We start from the raw sequence: 24,451 nt of genomic DNA, 5'->3' as shown, positions 1-24,451 counted from the left end.
AGTGCGCTCGAAAAATCATGTGCGCTCGAAGTGCGCTCGGAACTGTCTCTGATCAGACCTTTCCAGACAGAAAGGACTTCTGATCAGACCAAAATCAGACCATTGTCCAGACAATTGTGCGCTCAAAATCACTTCTGATCAGACTATTGTGCGCTCAAAATTCACTCTTGATCAGACTCAATTGCTCTCGAAATAGTCTGATCAGTGAAAAGTTTTCACTATGAACGAATAATATATTCTTTTCATAAAAATTGTCGTTTGCTTTATTAAAATCATCTAAAAAAAAGACCATTCTAAAAGTATTGTTGCTAAAAAAAGAGAACCCAACTGCTGAGAAAAAAATTAATTAATATACATTTTTACATATATCGTACTCAATGAATGTATTTAGACAGCTTTCCATATAAAACGTCGTATTCTTTAGTTAAACAAAATTTCCATGTAAGGGGACTGGCATGTTCTATCAGCTGGACTCCTTTGGTTCTGATCAAAGCCATGATACTCTAGATGTGGTTGTGATCAGAATGCTGCTTTTTGTTGCCTCTTGGCAGAGCCAAAATCTCTCGGTAAAAAAAAACGAAAAATCAAAAAAAAATTACGCTCGAAATGGTCTCTGATCAGACCAATGTGCGCTTGAATCCGCCTCTGATCAGCCCATTCCCATCCTGAAGTGACCTATGATCATACCATCCCCAGGCCAAATTGACCTCTGATTATATCCCCAGACCGAAGTGTCCTCTGATCATACCATCCCCAGACCGAGGTGACCGCTGATCATACTATTGTGCGCTCGAACCGAATCCCAGACCCTGTAATTTTGGTCTGGAAACACACCATGTGCATTGGACTTGGTCTGATCAGAGGCCACTTCCGGATGGCACCTCAACCCCTGGGCTAGGGGCAACATGGCTGTTAGTCCAAAATACTATGCACACTGTATTCTTTTAGAATGAGAAACAAAGTCTTTTTTAGTTTGTCACATTTCTTTGATAAATAAAAATTTAAAAAAATTAGATCAGCATAGTTTTGGACGATAGAATAAAATATATCAATTTGTGATATGCTCAGATGTGTGGTTGCAGTAAAATAAACTGAAGGGTTTATTTTACATTAAATAAGCAAAAAATGGCATCTATTAACCAAAATTGGAATGAAGTCCCGTTGAAAAAATCATCTCTTTTCCGAAATTATAACAACTTTCAAAACTTCTTCTAACTCAGCAACTTCAACATAAAAAATTAAAAATGTTTAATCTTGGTGGGTTGCATTGTAAACTCTAGATATGATAGATGACATAGCTTTTAAATTTTGAATAACCCTATCAAATATAATAATAATTAACCAAAATCTGCTGAGTCATGGAAAACAATTTGAAAAATTATATAATGAGCAACGGATGCGATGATTCTGTTTTCTAATCGACAGACGAGCAACTTGTTGCTTTAATTTTAGGACCATTCCCATTTTTTAAAGAGGATTCTATACAATATTTCAGTTCTCTACCAAAAGACTAATTTATGTTACAGCAAAAAATCTGAGTTATATAAGAGCCTAACGATCTGAGTTTAAGGTGCGCATAATTGTTACACACATAAAGGCAATAACTGTTTCTTACATTTTTTGTTTTGCATAAAAACACACAGTTTGTGAATGGCTTAAAAAACAGTGAGGGACAGCACAGGTCTAAAAAATGAAAGATTGCTTCAGTCACGACAATTTTGCATTTAAATTTCGTTTAAAAAACATTTTCATTACAACTAACTTAAATGGAAAATAAATCTGCTTCAGAACAAGCATAACAATAACCTAACGAAGTTAAAGAAAGATGAAGTTATTGTTTCCACTAATTAAAAAACTGGTCCAGCCTCTTTTCTATGGAAAAACTAAATGGGTAAAATATTGGTTTCTGACGTCATTATAAGACAGTTTTGACTGATAGTTCGACAGCAAAATGAAACATTACTTCTCTATGCACATCCGTCAAACTTGATTTTCAAAAAAACGTCGGAAATTTTAAGTTTCTTTACATAAGAGCCCTGAATGTTGGAAACCTACATCAAAAACTCAATTTGTCACTCCATAGGAGTATGTTGCAAAACAATGAACTCTTCATGAATAGGTACACACATGAAGGATACAATAATCATAAAAAGAATTCTAACATGAACTCAAGCGTTCTATATCATTGCAAAATTGTTGGCGTAAATTTTTTTCAGGTGGTGCCCATATGACGGGTTTTTCCATACATAGTTGACCAAATTGCTCTATAATGATATCAAACAACCACACCTGAATAACAGCAGCATAAATGTTTGGCGAACAATTAATTGAAATCTATCAGTTGTTGGTAATATTCTCCCTAAGAAAAAAAACAGTTTAAAATTGACTATTATTGTCGAATATACTCAACAGCATAGACGTATTTCAACCTACTCTTCTAGAATGAGAAACAAAGTCTTTTTTTAGTTTTTCATATCCCTCTGAATAATGAAAACTTTAAAATTAGACCAGCATAGTTCTTGACGATAGAATTAAGAAAATATATCAATTTTTGATGTGCTCATATGTGTGGTTGCAATAACATAAACTGGTGTTTATTTTAAATTAAAAAAGCAACAATTCGGCAATTATAAAACAAAATTGGAATAAAGTCCCATTGAAAAAATCATTTCTTTTCCGATATTATAACAACTTTCAAAACGTCTTCTAACTCAGCTATTTTAACATAAAAACTAAAAACGTTCAACATTGGTGGGTTGCATTGTGAGCTGTGTATATGATAGATGACATAACTTTTACATTTTGAATACCCTATCAAAAATAATAATGGTGAAGCAAAATCTTTTGAGTCATGGAAAACAATTTTTAAAAATTATATAACGAGCCACGGATGCGATGATTCTGCTATCTAATGGACAGATTAGCAACTGGTTGCTTTAATTTTAGGAACAAACGTGATTCCCATTTTTTTAAAATAGGGTTCTAAACACTATTTCAGCTTTTTACCAATGGACTAATTTACGTTACAGCGAAAAATCTGAGTTATATAAGAGCATAAAGCTCTGTTTAGTGTGCGTACAATTGTTACAAACATAAGGGCAAATACTCTTCTTTACATAGTTTTGTTTTGTATAAAAACACACAGTTTGTAAGTGAGTAGCGTAAAAAACAGTGGGGCCGGGAACAGCACAGGGCAAAAGATTGAAAGATTGCTTCAGCCACGAGAATTTTGGGTTTAATTTTTTTAATAAAACATTCTCAGTGCAACTAACTCAATGGACAATAAATCTGTTTCAGAAGAAGTATATCAATAAAGTAAAGAAGTTAATGCAAGATGAAGTTATTGTTTCCACTATTAAACAACTCTCTGGTCAGGCATCTTTTCTATGGAATAACTAAATTGGTATCATATTTGTTTCTGACGTCATTAGTAGACAATTTTAACAGATATTTCGACAGCATTATGTAACAAATCGTCTGGCTGCACTTCTGTCAAACTTGATTTTGAAAAAACTTCGGATTTTTTCAGTTCTTTACACCAGAGCCTTGTACTTTTTAAATAAAAAACTACAACAAAAAAATTAACACGAAAGGTACTTTGTGGACCGAAAAGTCTGACTTGGAAAATTGGAAAATTGTTTTCTTTGTTACCGGAACCGGCAACACAGCTGACCTTCTGTAGATAAGTGTATGATTTTTTTTCAAAATCGAAATCTAATGCAAAATAAAGAATTTTTTTGCCCTAGAACAAGAAAACATCAGAATTGAGCGAAAAATTAAGATAACGCTAATTTTCTCTTTTCTTGTTTTCGTCAGGATTACAATGCAGGTGGTACTTTTTATGTTTCAGGAACAAATGTTTTTAAATTGAAGTAAATTAGAAAAACAATTTCCTCACAAGAGACTTTGAACTTCGGATAATCCAATCGCTTGGAAACTCCCCCACATATGAAAATTCTTTTTTGTATCATTATAATTAATTCAAATTCCAAAAACATTGCAATTATATTGGATTATATTTACCATTTTAGAAGACAAAATCGATTATAATTGAATATAATTCAATGGAAAATCGTAGTCCCAGTCAATTACAATTCAATAAATTTAGTTAAAATAACCTTTAAAAATTTCAAGTGCTATTGCTTCAAAACTAGCAACCTCTCTCGTATCCAACGTTTTGTTTCTGCTCCTTCCTTCCTCTCTCTTTTTCCACTTTTCTGTTTAGAAAATTCGTGATCACCATTCCAAAGTCCAAGCTGAAAAAGGAAAAGTCAAAGATCATTTTTCTTTTATCCATTTTTCTTTCCAAATTTTCCAAAAGTTTGAATAGTTTAATATGTGGCGACAGAGATAAATAAAATATCAAAGAGCTCGAAAGACAATATTTAAACCTTATTTATACTAAACCTATTTTATAATAATAAAATAAACCTTGTTGTGTTAATTGTTCAGCGACATTGCATTTTTTTTCTGTTAATCTCGAAGTCTCGATCCCGTTGGGGACCGTCTGGATCCCAATTTCTGCTAGTACATAAGAAAAAAGCAAGTTACTTGTTTCTTTGAATTGTTACTGAAGGCAAATTTTAGTGCTATAGGTGCACCAACAATCATTTCATTGTTCCGGCCCTCCTCAGAGGGGGAGGAACTATATACTCAAATGGTTTTTTTTGTTCACGCATATTTGGCCGATCAATATATTCACATCAGAGAGTTATAGTGATATCATTAAAAAATCGGTCCAGCGTAAAATATGGAAAAAGCTGCCGGTAGCCCAAGTGAAAATATTTTTACAATTTTAATGTGAGCCGCAATATGGTTAATTGAAAAATGCTCTATATCTTCTGGATCCAGTATCTTGCGCAAAAATTTTTGAAATTTGTAAAAAAAAATCATTTCTCTCTCTGCATAATGGGTTGGTTTTAAAACCTATTGAAAAGAGTGTCACCTAACTAAGACTGATCATCAATTGAGTAATCTTTTTGTTTAATAGTACTGTGGCAATTAGACACTAAACTCAACACTCAACTCGGCCCATCGCTCTTTTCAACTGTCAAGGCAACACTCAAGTCAACACTCAATTCAACTCTTAACTCAGTTCCCAATTCAACTCTCAACTCAACTCTCAACTCAACACTCAAGTCAACTCCACAATCAATTCAGTCCTGAACTCAACTCTCAACCCAACCCTTAACTCAACACTCAACTGAAAACTCAACTCAACTCAACACTCAACTCAACTCTCAACTTAACTGTCAACTCAAGGCTCAACTCAACTCAACACTCAATTCAACTTCAACTCAAATCGAAACTCAATTCTCATCTCAATTCTCAACTCAACTCCCAACTCATCTCTCAACTCAACTCTGAACACAACACTCAACTCAACTCAACTCAACTCTCAACTCAACTCCCAACTCAACTCTCAACTCAACTCTCAACTCAACTCAACTCAACTCCCAACTCAACTCTCAACTCAACTCTCAACTCAACTTAACTCAACTCCCAACTCTACTCTCAAATATACCCCCAACCCAATTCTCAACTCAACTCTCAACTCAACACTCAAGTCAACTCCACACTCAACTCAATCCTGAACTCAACTCTCAACTCTCAACTCAACCCTTGACTCAACACTCAACTGAAAACTCAACTCAACTCAACACTCAACTCAACTCTCAACTTAACTGTCAACTCAACGCTCAACTCAACTCAACACTCAATTCAACTTCAACTCAAATCGCAACTCAATTCTCATCTCAACTCTCAACTCAACTCTCAAATCATCTCTCGACTCAATTCTCAACTCAACTCTCAACTCAACACTCAAGTCAACTCCACACCCAATTCAATCCTGAACTCAACTCTCAACCCAACCCTTGACTCAACACTCAACTGAAAACTCAACTCAACTCAACACTCAACTCAACTCTCAACTTAACTGTCAACTCAAGGCTCAACTCAACTCAACACTCAATTCAACTTCAACTCAAATCGAAACTCAATTCTCATCTCAACTCTCAACTCAACTCCCAACTCATCTCTCAACTCAACTCTGAACACAACACTCAACTCAACTCAACTCAACTCAACTGTCAACTCAACTCCCAACTCAACTCTCAACTCAACTCTCAACTCAACTTAACTCAACTCCCAACTCTACTCTCAACTAAACCCCCAACCCAATTCTCAACTCAACTCTCAACTCAACACTCAAGTCAACTCCACACTCAACTCAATCCTGAACTCATTTCTCAACTCAACACTTGACTCAACACTCAACTGAAAACTCAACTCAACTCAACACTCAACTCAACTCTCAAGTTAACTGTCAACTCAACGCTCAACTCAACTCAACACTCAATTCAACTTCAACTCAAATCGCAACTCAATTCTCATCTCAACTCTCAACTCAACTCCCAAATCATCTCACAACTCAACTCTGAACACAACACTCAACTCAACTCAACTCAATTCTCAACTCAACTCCCAACTCAACTCTCGACTCAACTCTCAACTCAACTTAACTCAACTCTCAACTCAACTCACAACCAAACACTCAACTCAACTGAACACACATTTCAACTCTCAACATAACTTTCAACTCAACTCACCACTCAACTCAATTCTCAACTCAACTCATCACTCAACTCAATTCTCAACTAAAACTCAATTAAATGAATAATAAAAACTTTTGAAAGGGCTTGGAATTTTTTGTTTCCAGCTCCCAGATTTGTAGACATATATCGTTTACGCCCCCCAAGCGCACGTGCTATTTTTATAGTTAGTAATTTGCTAAATAGTAACACATAATTTGTAGTTGTGGGCATCAAAAACTCGGAGTGGGGGTGATGTAATTATTTTTAATTAAATAATTAAGTTTATTTAAAAATTGTACAGCTCTATTTGTTAATTCTGATAACCTTTGTTTTCTGTAATCCCATTGTTGTTGTTGTTCTTGAAAGAAATCGTAGGCTCTAAAACAAAACAGTGTTTTTTTAATTTGGTTTTATTTTTGTTTTAATTAATTTCTTTTAATTACCTTTTGGAATGATGTTGCGGAAAGATGGTGATAGAGATGAAAGAATGTTGACTTTTCCTGTGAATGTCTGGACCCTGGAATGGCAAAAACAAATCTCGATTTTTCAATTTGACACAAATAACACAATAGTTAAAGATATAAAAATTACCTTTGTTGCGTTAAATAAAATGGTAAAATGTGTCAGAGCAGGAAAATCGTCAGATATAATTGTGTCATAGAGCAGGAAGTTCGTCAGATTCAAAAGTGCCACAGAGCAGAGAGCCACAGAGCACACTGAGCTAAATTTGTATTGGAGCAATCTGATTGACTAAATTTCGAAATCTTTGGTCTTCGTTGTAAAATAAAATCTCTTATAATAAATTGTTTTTCGATTACTCAGAAATACAGAGAGAAAGGGCGAATAATCCAAGCTAACAGATAAATGTTGAATTAGAAGTTTAGAAAATCATGCAAAAGTTAACAAAATCTTTAATTTAAATATTTTGAGTAGGTTGTCATTGCGGGCTACCATTAGTACAATATTGTAGCTTTTTAGCTTGACCTGATACATTTTATCGTTATTTGAATGGCTGTTTTCTTTTGGTTGAAACAATTATAGACTAAAATGATCACAATTGAATCAAGATTACTTATTTCTTAGTTATTAAAAAATCTTTTAAAAATTTTTACGCAAATAAAAAATAAGATTCACAAAAAATTCCTATGAAATTTATTTTAATTGATCAGGCTTATTTTCTTACGAAGGAAGTTTCAATCTCATTTGAGAAGACCGGTTCAATGAATTGGAAAGAAACCTTTTGGAAAAAAAATGGATGGACGCTGACAGTTCTCCTCGGGCGTTGCCGTTTCGGATAATCAACCTTGAGATTCGTTTTCATTTATAGGAGATAAATTTTTGATCTATTTCCCTGAGATTGGACTGTTTTACCCTAACGCTTTATTCCAAAACGTTCGTCTCTGTCTCCTAAAATTGCTGAAGATATCCGATGAAAAATTTGCTTATTTTTTTAATAGCAAATATTAGAAAATGACATGTAAATCATAGAGGAATAATATTTGCTGCTCTCATTTCACAATATCAATATGCGTCTATCAGTATAAAGTTCTCGGAAGCCCTATTCAATAAGAGTGTAGAACCGAGGGTGATTACGCCACAAGCTGAGCTCAAAGTAAGGAAGATTTTCTTAAAATGTTCTCTTATTTATTTAGGATGTGTTTTTGCTGTGTTTCGATAAACTGTCGCCATTACTAAAAAATATGATACTAAAGAACATGATGCTAAAGAAAATCAGATAACAATACCCCTGTCTGCTGTGTGGAATTGAATCTCCATAGTTAAGTACTTAAAATACAATTGATTTGTAGGGTAAATTGTGATGCTCAAAACTTCTTGGTCTGTTTTACAAGACTGAGCAAAAGCGATAACTACTAAGTTATAATTGGACACTAAAGGTTCAAAAGAAAATTGCTTTCTGGCGTCTAAGAAATTTTTGTCAGAAGTTTCCTCTGTGTTTTGCTCAATTTATACCAGGGTAACTTGTAGTTTTTAAAATTGTGATCACAAGTATAGCAGTTATAAAGTGTAGCAGACAACAAAAAATAGCAGTCTTGAACGGCGATTTTTTTAAAAGTACCAATCAAAACCCTTGAACTTTTTCATTCCTTCAAAACGCCTAAAAATCTTCAGAGATCCTTTTCGTTTGTGCTACCTGTATGTTATGCACCGCCCTCCCCGTATGTTATGCACTCCCCTAACGGTACGCAGCCCCCCCCCCCCCTCCCCCAAAAAAGTAGAGCACGTGCCATTACATAGTAAATCATTAAATGAATATGGCACGTGCATCTGCTGGGTGCAAATAATCTGCACCAAATAGGGTGGGCGCAGAATTGGAAAAGATCCAATGCTGGTCAATACCAATCATTTCTTCTGTTTATATGGGTCAAGTTTTCAAGTAGTGAAATTCGGGCTTTTTTCAGCCTTTTTTACGTGTTGTTCTGGTATTATTTTTTCATGCGTATATTTGCATGCAAACACAGCTTTAGTTAAGCGTGAACTTTGAAGTTAGTACGGATTGAAAGATACAAACAAAACGTGTCTGAACAGCGGCGGCTTTGACTCAAAAATCGATAACTCAATATGTCTATAACTGAATGATATCATTACTATATACAGCTAAGAAATCTATCTATCTATCAGTGTATATACTCGTTGCATTGTAGTGTAGCATCTATTGCATAACATTTTATCACAAATTCGTGGGTGGGTGAAAAAATTATAGTGTTCTCTTCAGAAACGCCTCTTTTTACCCCCATCTTAGGGTGTGAAATTCAAGCTAATTGCCACGAGCCAATAGGAAGCTAGCTAGCAATGATAGTGAACAAAAAAATGCTATGAACAAAGCGTAATTTTCATTTCAGCACCTTTTTACTGCCTAGTTGTGTAATTTGAGCTCGCCTATTTTTCACGCTTTTCCAATGTTTTCCCTCTAATTTTCCCCCACTAGCGGTACGATTTTGGGGCAAATGAGGTGAAAATGGCCCAAAAATGGGCTAAATCTGGGCTAAATGTATATGCCCGTGTGATATTATAGCCCACTGTGGTACATATACGTATACATCACGTACGCCCAACGTCTTTTGAAATTGCCCGTTATCCTTGTTTGTTGCTGAGCCATTTTTTGTTTTTCTCTGCCATATTTTCTCCACAGAGTTGTTTATGTTGTTTTGCCCTAGTTTATTTTTCCCCAATTTTCCCACCAAGGCAGCAAATACAAAAGTACAAATATACAATATGGCCTGTAAAAAGGCTATCCCTCACAGTTTTCCCACTGTTTCCTAAATATATAACCCCTATAGTGGTATATAGTAAATTTTTGTTGATTTTAGTTGATTTTATGCAAAAATTGAAGACCATCCCCCCTTTGAAACAAGTATTTTATCGATACATATATATTCACCCATGAAAGGCTGCAGGCGCCCAAAAGGCACCAAAGATATTCAACAATATATGTGTTCACACCAGCATAAAATATTGGAAAAGCATATTGTGACAAAAATACGCGCAAAATATCAATAATTTTTTATGTTTTTGCATTAATGGCCTTATCCTATATCAATTTTGTTGAGTAAAAACTACAGCATAAAGTTGTTCAAACATAATGCGTCTTACATCGCTGAACAAATTGCATTTTGGCGTCGAGTAAACTAAAATATTGAAAAGGGATGTTGCTAAACTGTGTTCAAATGTCAATAGAAAAATCAAAATATGCTATAGTGTCTTTTTAGCTAAACGATTTAATTTGCCATTTTATCCCAAGTGGTTATATATGTCCGTTATTTTAAAGCAACAAGCCAACCAAAAAATTTTAAGCGCATATTTTTCTAAAACATGGATATACATTATTTCAGCGTGGCGCTAAATTTTATTCAGCATCTGAATTTGAAAACTGACGTCAAAAACGGCCATAAAAACAAGTTCTAGGAGTTAAACTGTTTATTGACTGAAAAACATTTTTTTTCTGTAAAATAATTTTGAAAAAACTGAAACATAAATCTTTGACATTTTAAAAAAGTCAACGTTTTTTTTCATGAAATATTTGCAGTCCATAACATATATAAAGCATACAATCTTTACGTTGGTGTAAATCGAAAATTAGCGATCATGGCTTTTTGTGAAATTTATACAAACAATTTATAATTTGTTTTTAGCCCAAATACTCTTAATTACCAAATTTCCAATATTGTAAAAAGTAAATTTTCACTTTATTTTTTGACTGAAATTCAAAGATTAACTTCTTAAATTACCCACCCCCCTTTGACCATATTACCCTTACTATGCTTTTCCTGAAATTAATTCCAACTTTTCCCTGACCCCCGCTTTCATTTGTGGGCCATTATTCGTGGGTGGAAATTCCTGGGGGGATCGTATATTGCTGTCATAACCATAAACTTCCATAAAATACCAAAAATCTCATTTATTTGACATTACTCCCCTCTTCATCCTTCAAAGAGGCTAGGGAAACAAAGCTGATTATAAGTCATAACTTATTACTTATTATAACTTATCAGTTGGCTGTGCGCATCATGATTCCATTATTTTCAAGTCTCTGGTGAATTTTCCAAGTCTTGCTTTTATGATGAGCGACTTTCTCTTCTTATTTTCTTCTTATTTTGTGTAATTTCACTCTTGACTAGTTCATTAAAGCTGTCTTTTGTTCACATTGGATTTATTATTTCAAAAAGACATTTTTCCTGCAGCTTATTTGGCTCAAGAAATTTCCAAATCATAGCTCCGCGAAGGGGTACGTCAAAATTTCAGGTATGTTCTGAGTTTTTTATCTGACTTTTTTGTTTTTGAGTGCTTGAAATACATTCTTTACTTAGCTCTTTTTCTGGGTTTGGGAGCGAAAAAACTAAAAACAGAAATAATGAAGTCAAATCGCTTGTCTAGTTTTTCATGTATCTTAGATATACGGCGTTTTTATCCCAATAAAGAAAGTTATCGCGCTTTTTGTAAAAGCATCGATAGTTTTCTTTATACTTTAAATGAAGTGTGGTTTTTGCATGCGTTAAATTTAGCGAAAAGAGCAATAGCATAAAATTTTTGGGCTAGGGTATTAGTTAAAAGCCTCTGTTTATTTTTCAATTTTAGTGGTATATCTAAAAGTCTCATATGTTGGTTGACAACGGCCAATATCACAATTTCATACGATAGTCGACAAAATTGATTATTTTGAAAAAGTAATTGATTTGTTTCAAGTGTTTCAGAAAACTTTCAAATCGCTAAGAAACAAACATAAGCATGATAAAACAACTCTCAAAAGAATACTAGTACAAATCATGAAACTGAATGAAGCATAACAGAGTAGATATTTCTTCTCAGATAAATATTAAAGAAATTGTTGCGGTTCTTTCCTATTATTGAGCCCCGCAGCTTAGTAGTCATGTAACGTAAACCACCCCGCCCCGCAAAATTACTCGAACTTGAGGCTCAGAGGCTTTCAGCGCTGAACCAGTGAGTTTCAAGAGTATAAAATTAATTGAGATCTGAGACATTGCGTCTCCAGATTTTTATAAATTTTGTATGATTACAATGAGGCCATAGAGTTTGATTAGGGTAAATTCATCCTGTATAGTCTGAAAGTTACTCATCTGCCGACGTTAAGTCTGAGCAGCATAAAGTGATACTTTTATCGCTTACAATTGGTATCTACTACAGTAGTTTACACGCTTTTTTCTTAAGCTAGGTTGTAGGTAACTGCACCGAAACCCCTAAGCTTGGTGGTTACAACTTAGAATTATCCACGCGGTAGTTCGAATCACAGTTAAAGCAAACTTCGATAGCGGGGATTAGGCTTAACATATTATTCTTCATGCAGTAAATTTAACTCAAAATTCGAGATGAGCAATTGCAAACTGTGAAATGAACAGAGTATGGGCCATCCAGAAAAAAACCGAAAGTCTTTGGACTGATTCAGCCTATCAGGTAATGTAAAAAGATCTTTCTTTTATAAGAGCGAAACAACCCCTCTTGGTAAGAACAATCAAATTTTAAATTTTTAAAAATTTTTGTTTCTGCTCTTGGAGCTGACACGTCAACTACACATAGTGACTTCAAGAAAAATTGTAAAAAATTTGAAAAAATTCATTTTTTTGTTGGACAACCTGTCTTAAGTCGCACGCAACATTCACCTCAAGACAAAAAAATTAGTGTAAAAATCAGTCAGCAAAAATTGACTAGTAGAGCATGCATAAATCAAAGCTTCTTATCTTTGATTTTATTAATCTTTTAGTCCTTTAAAGCAAGGTGTTGTACCGACAAGCTATGATCAATTATTTAAAACAAATTACGAAATGGATAAATGTTAAAGTTAACCAGTCTCAACTCAAGTGTTAATGCGCAAGAATAGAGAAAAAGCAACGATGCTCTTTAAAGTTAGCATGAAACATTTTAAATCTATATTTGACAAATACATTAAGAAATACATAGTTGATTTATCATGAAGAAGAATACTTGATTATTGGGGTTTTTTGTAAACCAACAAAAGCTCCCCATTTACTCTCCCAGTCGACAGCAACTCCCGAAATAACAAAAAATAACAAAGCTGGTCAGCATTGTTGGTGTAAATTTTAACAATACGAACTCATTAACTTAAAGACTCATATTTTAGCACCTTCTCAATAGTCAAATATTTACAGTTCACTACTCTGTTCCTTACGGCAAAAAATTCAAATATGTGAACATCTAAAGACAAATTCAAATACAAAAATTCATGACGGATGCTACTCTAGCCCATTTTCGAAATCATCTGGCTGCAAATATTAATAAAAATTCGACAAATTCAAGAGCTCAACTAAATTTTCTACTCCAAATAAGAAATGCTTTTATTTTTCGTTGTAGTGCTTACGATCCAATAATTTTCAGTGTGGTTTCAGAGAACATTTTTTGCGTGTTGCTTCTTTTGGCTATAAAGAGCAGGGTTAACTGATCAAAACTAAAATCATAGTACAAAAAAACACAAAAAAAGTTTCAATGAAAAATTGTCTGGTTTTATTGTTGTGTATAAATTTAATTCTTAGGGGGACTAAAATAAGCGTTCAGCTAGTGTATTTGATGGATTTCATAAAAACATCCTTCTGGGGCATGCAAAACAAATCAGTTTGAAAACCTTATTGGCGACATTATTGGATTTTTCTTTTCGCTAAAAATACTTATATTTCTATGTTTTTAAATATAAGATGCTAAGAAGAAACTTCTGTTATCTTCTCGCCGTTATCCTCAATTTTCCTTCAAGTATCTCAAAACTCAATTTTTCCCAAGTTTTTCATGCTTTACAGAAAAGTCTTCATGATGAACGTTTTTCGGAACAGAAAAATATGTGACATCCAACACGTACACGAAACGAAAACTGAACGCCAAATTGCTCCAGTAATTATTAAAAATGATTTGGTGGGATCAATTTTTTGAGGCCATCAATTGATCTTATTAGCAATCAGCTAAAAATAAATGACACAATAAAAATGACCCAGTAAAAATTCTCTTAAAGTATTAATGTATTTCAACTTTCCAAAATGCGGGACAAAATGCAACCAAACATCTAAAAGCTCCAATTATTTGTATTTGAACTGATAAAAATTCCCTATTTTTTCACATTTTTGCATTTTGTTGCCAATAAGGTACAGATCAATTTGGTTTCTCTTATTTAAAAAAAATGACCATTTTCTTCTCTTTTAAGGGTTGTTTGAAAATCACACTTTCTGGAAAAAAATTGATGCTCTAGGTATAGGTGATATAGGCAAATAACTGCCAATTGATGGAACATTGTCCCACCTAAGGCCAAAACCTCATTTGATACGTAACCATTTTGTCAAGATTACTGCATAGGGCAATTTATTTAAGTAAAAAAAAGCAGAAATTTTTTTACAAAAATTGTTTCTTTTTTAAAGTGCAATTTTTTTATTTATGCGTATCAAATCGAAACGGCAAGTTTCTGATAGTATGTACTTTATTATGGAATTTATCATGCTCATCGGACAAAAATTGAAGAAAATGGTATCACTGAAGAATATAGAAAAAATTGGTTTTTGGAATTCGGTTGAAACTATTAAATTTCATCATATTTTTTTCATTGAACGGGTTTTTATCTGTTATGCAGAATATTCGTTCACTAATGGTATTGTCACTATTAAATAATGGATATCATCGTTTCTGACGTAGATCATAGGAGTAAGTGATAAGTAGGTTTAACTAGTTTCACTTGAGGGGGTTCTAATAGGTATATTTTAAATCTGTTTCGTTTTTTTTTCCATTGCTTAAGAAACTAGACCCTATTTTTTCTACGTCACCGCAAATGAGCCAAGCCAATAATTTTTAAAGCCATTTCTGTGCTCTGTTCAATTTTGTTAATTTACTTTATAGTGCATGCATTGTCAACTAGAGCAACTGACGTGTTTATTGCAGGTATCAATCGATTTTCAGACAGAGCCTTGCTCTATTAGCCCCGGGACTCTCCATAAATGGGCATAATGCACCCATGCCTTGCAGTTGGGCTATTTTGAACCGCTACTAGAGGTGAAAGGGGTATTTGATCGGGTTAAATTCAGAGGTCGAAAAAATTAAAGAATTAAAGGTTTATTCACAAAATGATTATAAAATTCATCGTATGAGTTCATGATCGCAGAAACTGAACAAGAGGAAATTTTAAAAAAAAATCCGTTTTTCAGCGGATCTATTTTGAATAATTCATTTAAGGTGAGCCATAAAGTCGTCTAAAGAAAAATTCACTTCGAAAAATAATTTCAAAATGGAGTTATTCTGCCGAACAAAATCAAAACTTTAGTATTTTGGAAAAAGTAATTTTATGAAGTTCAATTTAACAAAATATAGTGAGGGATAATCGCCACAAAGTGTTTACTTTTTCTTCCGCCTCACTTGTAAGCAAAAAGAAACTGCCAGCCATTGCTAACTGTAAATAAGCATTTTTCATTTACAAATTTTGTTTCAATCTGTCTCTTAAAATAGACACAACTGTTACGCGGACAACTTCTACGCAGATTAAGAGCTAATCAGCCAATAAGAGCCAATGAGAGCAGAGCTCAACCAGAAAAATTTTTTTTGAGAAACTTGAGAGATTAGCACGTTCTTGCATTATCTTGAAATATTAACATCTTTTCTGCAAGAATTTTGCAAGATCATGCAAGATTATAGTCCAGTATGGGCCATGGCAAATGAATCCAAAACAATTGTAATGATTGCAAAAAATCTTCCTGAAGTTTAATTGTCTAACTTATCCCAATCTGTAAAATAGCATTTTATCAGCATGGTCAATAATTGAAGAACAACAGACTTTAAACTGTTGTTTTTTCTAGCTTAAAACTTAAAATCAAAAAAATATCTTCGATATTCTTATCTTTCTTATCTTATATTCGTTACTTTTTCTGCATTAAAAAGAAATCAATGCATTCAAGAGGAATAATCTTTCTTGATTAAGTCTCTTTCTTTAGTTTTTGCCCGAACATATTTACATAACTTTACAAAACACAAACTGAAACCATAGGTGAAAGTTTTCCACAGAAAAGAACAATTTCTTTACAAATAATTCAGAGGGACAAAAAACAAGTTCCTCATTTCAAAATCATTCGTAAAAAGTTTACAAACTTTATGAAGCTAACAATAACTGTGATGCAGTAAAATAAAATTCCTTTGTCGCAAACTTAATTTCTAAACAACAGCAAGGGTAAAAGTTGGTTTAAAAAACGCGCATTTTGTTTTTTAACTATAGGCACAAGAAAGAAACAAACTTTTCCAATTTCATCCAATTTCAATACTAATGTTGGATATTTTTTGAAAGCAAACTTTGGAACATCATATATAGAAAATTTTCATCAACCTTTGGGTTATTTTTTGACCTTTCCATTGGTCAAAAGATGCGCATTGCAAACTTAAGCCAATTAAAAATTTAAGCACGAGAGCTCAAGGCCTTCAAAACAAAAGGACAATCAAAGGCGAATCATAAATACACTCAACTTGACAGCAAACATTTCATAATTAAAATACTCAACTGGTTTTAATGTGACCATTTTGATGATAATTGGCATCAAACATCAAAAGTTAAAATTTCCACATTAATTTTCCTTGAAATTTTTGAAATGTAATAAAAGCAACTTGAGCCCCCGTTTTTTTTAAAATAACTTTATGTAGTTTTCGTTGCACTTTCTCCATCTTGTACTCTGTTCATGGCAGACAAATTAATCAAACGACGCTACAACTTATAGTTCAAAGAGAAAAGAAGAAAGTTATCGATTTTCAATTGGGGTACAAAAATTATGGTCGCAACTCAATACCATAGTTAATCATAGCCTTTTGCGGCCAACGTGATGTCACGAACAGACCTTTTTTGATCATACAGTGCATTTAGGTTCATTTAGTAGAATACATTTGAATTTTTCAGCAGCAGGAAACAGGATGTAGATATTTTATTTCTAGTATCTCCATCTGAAGTGTCGTTTGCTTCAAGCGGGTTTCTCCTTATCCTATACTGAAGGTAAGTACGCTTTTATAGCGTGTTTATGTTGTTTTATAATGTGTTTTCGTACCAACTTGGCGGTATTTTGATGTCATTCTTGTCCGTTTATTTTCTTTCTCCTTCTATTTCCCCTCTCATTTTTGCTATTTTTTGCTCTTTTTTGTTATTTTTTGGGGCAGTTGCGTTCTGCGCTGGAGGTATTAATTTTTAATGACATTTTTGAACACGTGTATTGAGGGGACAGAGGCAACTTAGAGCCTATATTTCCTCAATAAACTCACTACAGCCATTGTTTTGTAGTTTTCTCATAGTATTTTCCACTCTTTTTCCGCTTTAAGCCACAAATGAAATATTATGAATGGTTACGAGTATTCTTCAAATAGATATATTGAAATGAAACGTTCATTGTTTTTAAAAGCAAAACGCTCTTTCCTCAATTCGCGATCAAAACCAACCGATGAAATGGATCGAATTCAATAGAATTAATTTATAAATTTCCCCCGCTGCTGGTAATTCAACAAACTTTTGCTTAAAACAAAGCCTACCGGCAAGACATTATTCAATTTAAAACAATTGTATTTATACTATTCAAATCCTAAATCGGCACCAACTATATTTTTTAAAGTACTTTTGTTATTTCTTACGTTTTTTAGTCTGCAAAAATGTACGAATACGTTATTGAGTTTATTAACTGTTAATAAATTTAGCGATTCAAAAACAATTTTATCCACACTTTTCATAATCATTTAAAATAGTTTGTTCATTTTTTTAGTTTGAATCTTTTATGTGATCAAAAAATGGACCACAAAAACGTGAATATTAACAGTTCATTCAACGTTTTAGAGTGAACAGTTAAAACGATTTCATTGAAAATTGTTTACATTTTAAAACAGATTTAAATTCTGATTTCAAGTAAAATCTTTCCATATTTCTCGTTTTCTGTCAATTCCTACTTAATATCACTCATGTTTAATAATGTCCGGGTATTTGCAAACATGAATTTATTAACAAACGTCAGTCAATTTTTACAATTTGCGATAAAACAGTCAGGATCACCAAAATATTTAATATACTACCAGTATCTACCGGGAAATAAACTTTGGTAAACTTTAACTTTCTCCGCCTATTAGTTGGAATTTATTATATAAAATGTGACAGTTTATCCAACTTATCCCCGTTCATAAATATCCCCCGTACTTCCGTATTTATAAACAATTCTGTCATTTTTCTCAAAACCGGAAGCCTACCTGTAATTTGATTAGGTCAAATTTGAGTTTTGAGCAAGTTTCGATATAATTACGCGGTTGAATTACAGATTTCGTTCGAAAAGCAGTCAGATAATTGGTGTTATTTCTGGGGAATTTTTAAAGCTAACAACCCACAAAATGGGCTACAACCATATTTAAAAATTAAACCCGCGCAGCCCCCCTAGTTAGCCTAATTAGTTGCTGACCATGATAAATCGACATTTTTTTAAAATAAATGATAGCAGTTTTGCTGGAACCATTTCTAACCAGAAATTGTTTGTTCTTTCTCTAGCCTAAAATGTTTCAGGTATACAACGAGTATGGGGGGGGGGGGGTATTTGCCGGCAGGGTTATAACTAGATATTTATGACACTGATTCTTGTTGATATTTTGTTCATTTTCTGTAAACTGCGATACTGTTCAAAATTTCTGAAGATAAACAAGACTTTTCTAATTTTGATGTTTGCGACTGATAAATTCACTCTAGGATTCTTTTCACGGCGGTCATAAATTGCCCCTTAAGGTAAGTTGAAAGTAATAACTGCCCGTAATTTATAACTCATAACTTTATCAGTTATTATCTAACATTTAACTTATATAACTGGAAGCCTTGAAATTAAATCCAGAACTTAATGCGCTATTGGCATTTGGTCTTTGTTCAGTTTAAATTAGCCCTTAAGCACCTTTTGGTTATAAGTTATAAGTATTTATAACTAAGGAAGTCAGGCGCATGAGCCCGACCGGGCAAACGACACTGCACTTACTGTTTATTATTACCTATACTGTTTAGCCCCGAGGGTTAGCAATCGGATTTAATTTAAAGTAGGGCCAAATTTCAGACTATAATAGCGTCATTCACAGCCGAACCTTTTTCTCCCCATTTTATTCCAGAATTTGAAAGTTTTCCCAAAGAAAACTCATAAAAATTTTACTACTGTTTCTAATTGGATTTCATCAAAATCTCATAATTTAGTTATTTTGCAAGGTAACTTGTTTATAATTATTTGAGAAAGAGATAAAATTTTACAACACTCTTAAAATAATAAATAGTTAGAAAGTTTTTAAAAACAAATTTTCTTAGAAATTAAAACTTTTGCGGTATAGTTTTTGCTCTTTTTGAAAATTTTATAACCATTATTTTTCTGAAACTTAGTGCTAATTCTTTTTATGATGGGGAAACCTATTTTTCTGAAATTATTTTCCGATAGCTGCGATGAAATTAAAGTGAAGTTGAAAAATTTTATTTTAAGATTTTCTGCTTTTGTGTTTTTCGGTTGAAAGTTATAATTTTTGTTGCGTAAGTTTGAAACGTGGATAGTGCGAGTGGTGAAATTGGCACTTTTGTTAGCTTGTCGCTTGAGTGATCAACCCAATTTGCAAATCTCTTCTCCAAAAAGACGTTTCTCTCCTTTCTAACTCTAAACCCAATTTCCAAAAAGATAGAGGACACGGGAAAAGGAGGTAAACCGTGTAAATCTAGTTATAAGTCTAGTTATAAGTCTCGTTATAAATGATTATAAATTAACACCAGATGTCGCTATGTCCCCCTTTATATCTAGTAGTGTCATTATCGCAACGGTTCAACAGATATTTAATTTATACTCTCTCTGGGTTGGGCGATTTAGCTTGGCGGTGGGCAAGCAACATGCCTGCCTAGTTGAGATTTTCCCCAAACAATAACATTAATTGGTTTTGTCACTAAACTTTTCCACTTACGATCTCAATTAGTTTTACTCTCTCTATCTCTCCTCTCGTCAAGCACAGGTAAGTTAACGCCGTGCTCTTTTGCGAGTGAATGAGTTTGAGATTTATGGGGTTTTAGTGGGTTTTTCAAAAGGAAAGTGCACCACTGTGAAATGAAAACCGAATCTGAACAGAATCTTAGACAAAATTACAGGAAAACTTGTGACCCTTTTCTTGATCGTAAACTTCAATTTAATGACTGTGTGCGGCTATAGGTTGGTTATTTTTTCCCAAATTTTAGTTAAAATGTTGCAGGGAAACGATTTCATAGAACTGTCAAGCTAGTTTTTCTTTTTTGTGTTGATATATTTTATATTATAGTCAAATATGAGAAACAATTTTTCATTGCGCGTTGTAGCTCTGCCTATTTTTCTAACAAACTCTCAGTAGCTTTATAATATCTCAAATTTGTTTTCAAGAAATGGGATCTTAAGATGTATTTGAAGATCTCATTTCTTGAAGACTAGGCCCAGCTACAACGCGCAATAAAGAATTGTTTCTCATGTTTGACTAATATAAAACATATTAACACAAAAAAGAAAAACAAGCTTGACATAATTCTCATGCCCTACTACAGTTTAAGCATTTTAAACACTTTTCCTACCAAAAAATTTTATTCGACTAAAAATAAGAAAAAGAACGACAGTTAAAGTCAAATGTAAAAAATTTAATTAAATTATTCGAAAAAGGGGTGTCGAAACCGTTTAAACCATATTTCATGCCTTTAAAAACTTTTATGTGACCGAAAGTGTTTTATTTTGAACGCAAAAAATGCAATTTGCGAACTCCCAATAAAATTTTAATGTGACAAAAGGGGGGAAAAACGTGAAAAATGTGCTAATGCCGAAAAATAAAAATCAAATTGTGATATCTATTAGTATCAAAGCCAGAGAACCGTAACTTAACGCGTAAAACCGCAAAAAGATTAAATTTTACTTCAGTAGAGAAAAGAGGAAGAAGAAGCATTTTTATCTTTAAAATAAAATCAACAGTACTGTTGTTAACAATTTTTACATATTTTAGCAAAGTTCACAAAATTTTTGTCAAAAATTAGGCAAAATGTGAATAAAATTAACGGAATTCACTCTACTTTTCTCAACAGTTTAAACCTCGATAATTCCCTGTTAAAAACAAAAATCAGAAAGGTCTTTTTAATTCCGTATTCTACGCTGGACGAGCTTTCTAATGAATCCAGTCTCAACTCTCTACGATAGATATATCGATCGGCCAAAATTTAATGAACAAAAAGGAACCCATTTGAGTATATAGTTTCTCCCCCTCAAGAGGGGTCAGATCAAAAAGTTAGTCTATAACATTGCCCTTATTTCCTTTAATCTCTTAACTAACAAATCTCGTATTGCTCCGTGTTGCAAAAGTTTCACATCAAAGTTAAATTTTCAAAGAATATGCTTTCTGTTATATTATATCGTTCTGAGCTCTGTTTAATTTCACATTGCTCTCAGAATAAAGAAAATGGTATTTGGTTTCTCAAAGCCATTATCACTATTCTGTTTTTTATTCAACAGATCTGTCATACAGGACGGATATTATCCTCAGAATACCCATCACCGTATTTAATTCATGTTTTCCAATTGAAGAGCAGGTGCTTTAATTTAGTTAGTTAATTTTAGTTCATCATGCTTTTAATCCGCTTTAAAGTCTGTTCTTACTTTAGACAGGAAACTGTCTGTTCACACGGTAAACATTTTGTTAAGTCTTTCCTGTTTCGTGATTAACTCGTGATATAAAGTTATTTCCTTTTTAATTTCAATTTAATAATTTCAATTGTCATTCTCCAATTTGCGTCGCTATAATTCAGTTTCAATTTAACTTTAGCAAATCGCTTTTCAATTACGCCTGCTCAATGGGTATTGAGCCATTCGCACCGCGAATAACCGATTCAAAGTTGAGGATTCAAATAGTCTAAAGATAATTGGCAAATGCGGCGCAATTGCCCTAGCTTAGTGGTCTGATTAGCAATCGTGACTCGATTGACTAATACAATAGTAATCGAGTACAACATGGCGCAGCCAGCAGCTGAATCCAAAAAGCCGCCCCTTCAAAATGATGCTTTTTGGGAGAAACGAACTGCTACCCCACCACTGACGTGGGACAAGTGGACACAACAATGGAAGCTAGCATTGTTGGCAAAAGAAGGGATTCAACTCGAACTCTTGCTGAAAGGGCCACCGGCTAACTGTCACATATCCACCCGAACCGACACACGAGGAACCAGTGGAGAACCATACACAAGCAACGGAAAGGGACAGCAAAGTTCGCAATCAGCAACTCAAGGTAAATTGGCAAAATCGATGTAAAAAGATCGATGAAGTTGGCATTTTGTGTGGAGATAAGCCGTGGGGACTTTGCGAACAAAAGTCAGTATCACTACAGTATTTAACTATTGGATCTGAAGAACGTCGTATATTTAAAAGTAAACACCCCCATTTTCAAATTGAGAAAGAACCATTCAAATAACTCTGGCGAACAATGGAGGAATCTTTCACTAAAATTAGAAACCTCACGTATGATCGCTTTGTCTTCTTTTGGTCTAAACAACAAAAGGGCGAATCTGTTGAAAGTTTCTACGGTCGCCTAATCGAACAAGCAGAAACTGTAGTTTAACAAATGAAGAAACTACCCTTATTCGGGATGCATTTATACTTAACATGATGGATAATGAGACTCAAAAAGAACTTCTAAAGGAGACTGTTGAACGTACTAAAGCATTCGAGGTAGCAATTCAAATGGAAATGGGGGCACAAAATCAACAAAAGATAAATCAAAATTTGGCTCAAACTACAAACTCAGTCAATGCTGTTAACACTTTTGGAACTGGCAACCTCAACGCGAGTTATCAACCAGCTCGCAAGGGTTGCGCTCGTTACCCATCTGCACCCCAAAACTATCAGTACACGAGTGTTTGTACAAATTGTGGCCAACGATGGAGCCACAACCATCGGCAAATTTGCCCTGCGAATGGCAAAAAGTGCAGTAATGGTGGTATAATTGGACACTTCGCGAGGAAATGCAGAAAACCGAAAAGATATCAAGGACAGACGCCTAAACGTCCACAAACAAATGTCGAACAAATTGATAAAACTGCTGAAAAAAGTGAAGATGAGGAATCTGTTATTTATATAACTAGCTATCAACAGCTATACGAACAAGTCTATGACTCCAATTATGATAGCGACTCTGATAACTATGTGGCGGCCATCTCTTGTTATTCGGCAAATCAACTGGAACCCTTAAATTCAAAAATTCAGTTTGGAGAAGTACAAGCAAACGCAATAATTGACTCTGGAAGTGTAGTTAGTCTCATCACGAAGACACTAGCAAACCGAATACTTCGAACTACACCATCTGCGAAATGAAAAAGAGAGGAGGGAATTTAAAACTTTCTCAAACGAGGCAATCAAAGTCCTTGGACATCTCGAGACAACGGTGACATACAATAACTGGACATAAAAAGATGCCCGCCCCGCAATTCTGGAGGACGATCCCAAAATCAACATCGGGAGAGATCATTTCAATAGTCTTGGTATTGCAATTGTCCAACAGCAACAACCAGAAAATGATAAATGTGTTAATAGTATTAATAATTCTACATGTAAGATTAAAGAGACAGTCGCGGCACAATTTCCTCATTTAATCTCAAGAATTGGCCTCCCAAAGACACATGTAGCGAAATCAAAAATTCATCAAAAAATCACAGCGAAGCACCAAAAAGGCAGGCGCGTTCCCATTAATCTACAACCTAGGGTTACGGAGGAATTAGAACGTCTACAGAATGAAGGCTATATCGAAAAATTATCTAGTTGCTCAGACGAACATTTCATATCTCCAATCGTGATTTCAGTTAAGAAAGATCAATCTATCAAATTAGCATTAGTCTTTAATGTATTAAATAAAGCCATATACAAAAATAAATACCAAATGCCTAACATTGACATGCTAACAGACACAGCTACAACGCGCAATAAAGAATTGTTTCTCATGTTTGACTAATACAAAAAATATTAACACAAAAAAGAAAAACAAGCTTGACATAATTCTCATGCCCTACTACAGTTTAAGCATTTTAAACACTTTTCCTACCAAAAAATTTCATTCGACTAAAAATAAGAAAAAAAACGACAGTTAAAGTCAAATATAAAAAATTTAATTAAAATATTCGAGAAAGGGGTGTCGAAACCGTTTAAACCATATTTCATGCCTTTAAAAACTTTTATGTGTTTGAACGCAAAAAATGCAATTTGTGAACTCCCAATAAAATTTTAATGTGACAAAAGGGGGGAAAACGTGAAAAATGTGCTAATGCCTAAAAATAAAAATCAAATTGTGATATCTAATAGTATCAAAGCCAGATAACCATAACTTATTGCGTAAAACCG

General features: G+C 33.7%; 1 protein-coding gene across 9 annotated transcripts in view; it reads left to right on the top strand.

Moving 5' to 3' along the window:
• Positions 1-9,486: 9,486 nt before the first annotated feature.
• The window catches only part of LOC142337839 (glutamate receptor ionotropic, NMDA 1-like), a 112,960-nt gene continuing 97,995 nt past the window's right edge, over positions 9,487-24,451 (top strand). For 2 of the 9 annotated variants that reach the window (XM_075387389.1, XM_075387382.1), the window contains exons 1-2: positions 9,488-10,048; positions 10,696-11,357. The gene's annotated coding sequence lies outside the window, so the exon portion shown is untranslated. Of the gene's footprint in view, positions 10,049-10,695; positions 11,358-16,865; positions 17,083-17,854; positions 18,167-18,862; positions 19,297-19,622; positions 20,076-24,451 lie in introns of those variants that run through there. The other 7 variants (XM_075387390.1, XM_075387384.1, XM_075387383.1 and 4 more) reach the window with 7 other exon arrangements.

This window comes from Convolutriloba macropyga, chromosome 4, assembly GCF_964194025.1.
Source record: "Convolutriloba macropyga chromosome 4, txConMacr16.3, whole genome shotgun sequence".
NCBI lineage: Eukaryota > Metazoa > Xenacoelomorpha > Acoela > Convolutidae > Convolutriloba > Convolutriloba macropyga.
The sequence above is the reverse complement of the archived record's forward strand: the minus strand, read 5'-3'. Positions and strand labels throughout refer to the sequence as shown.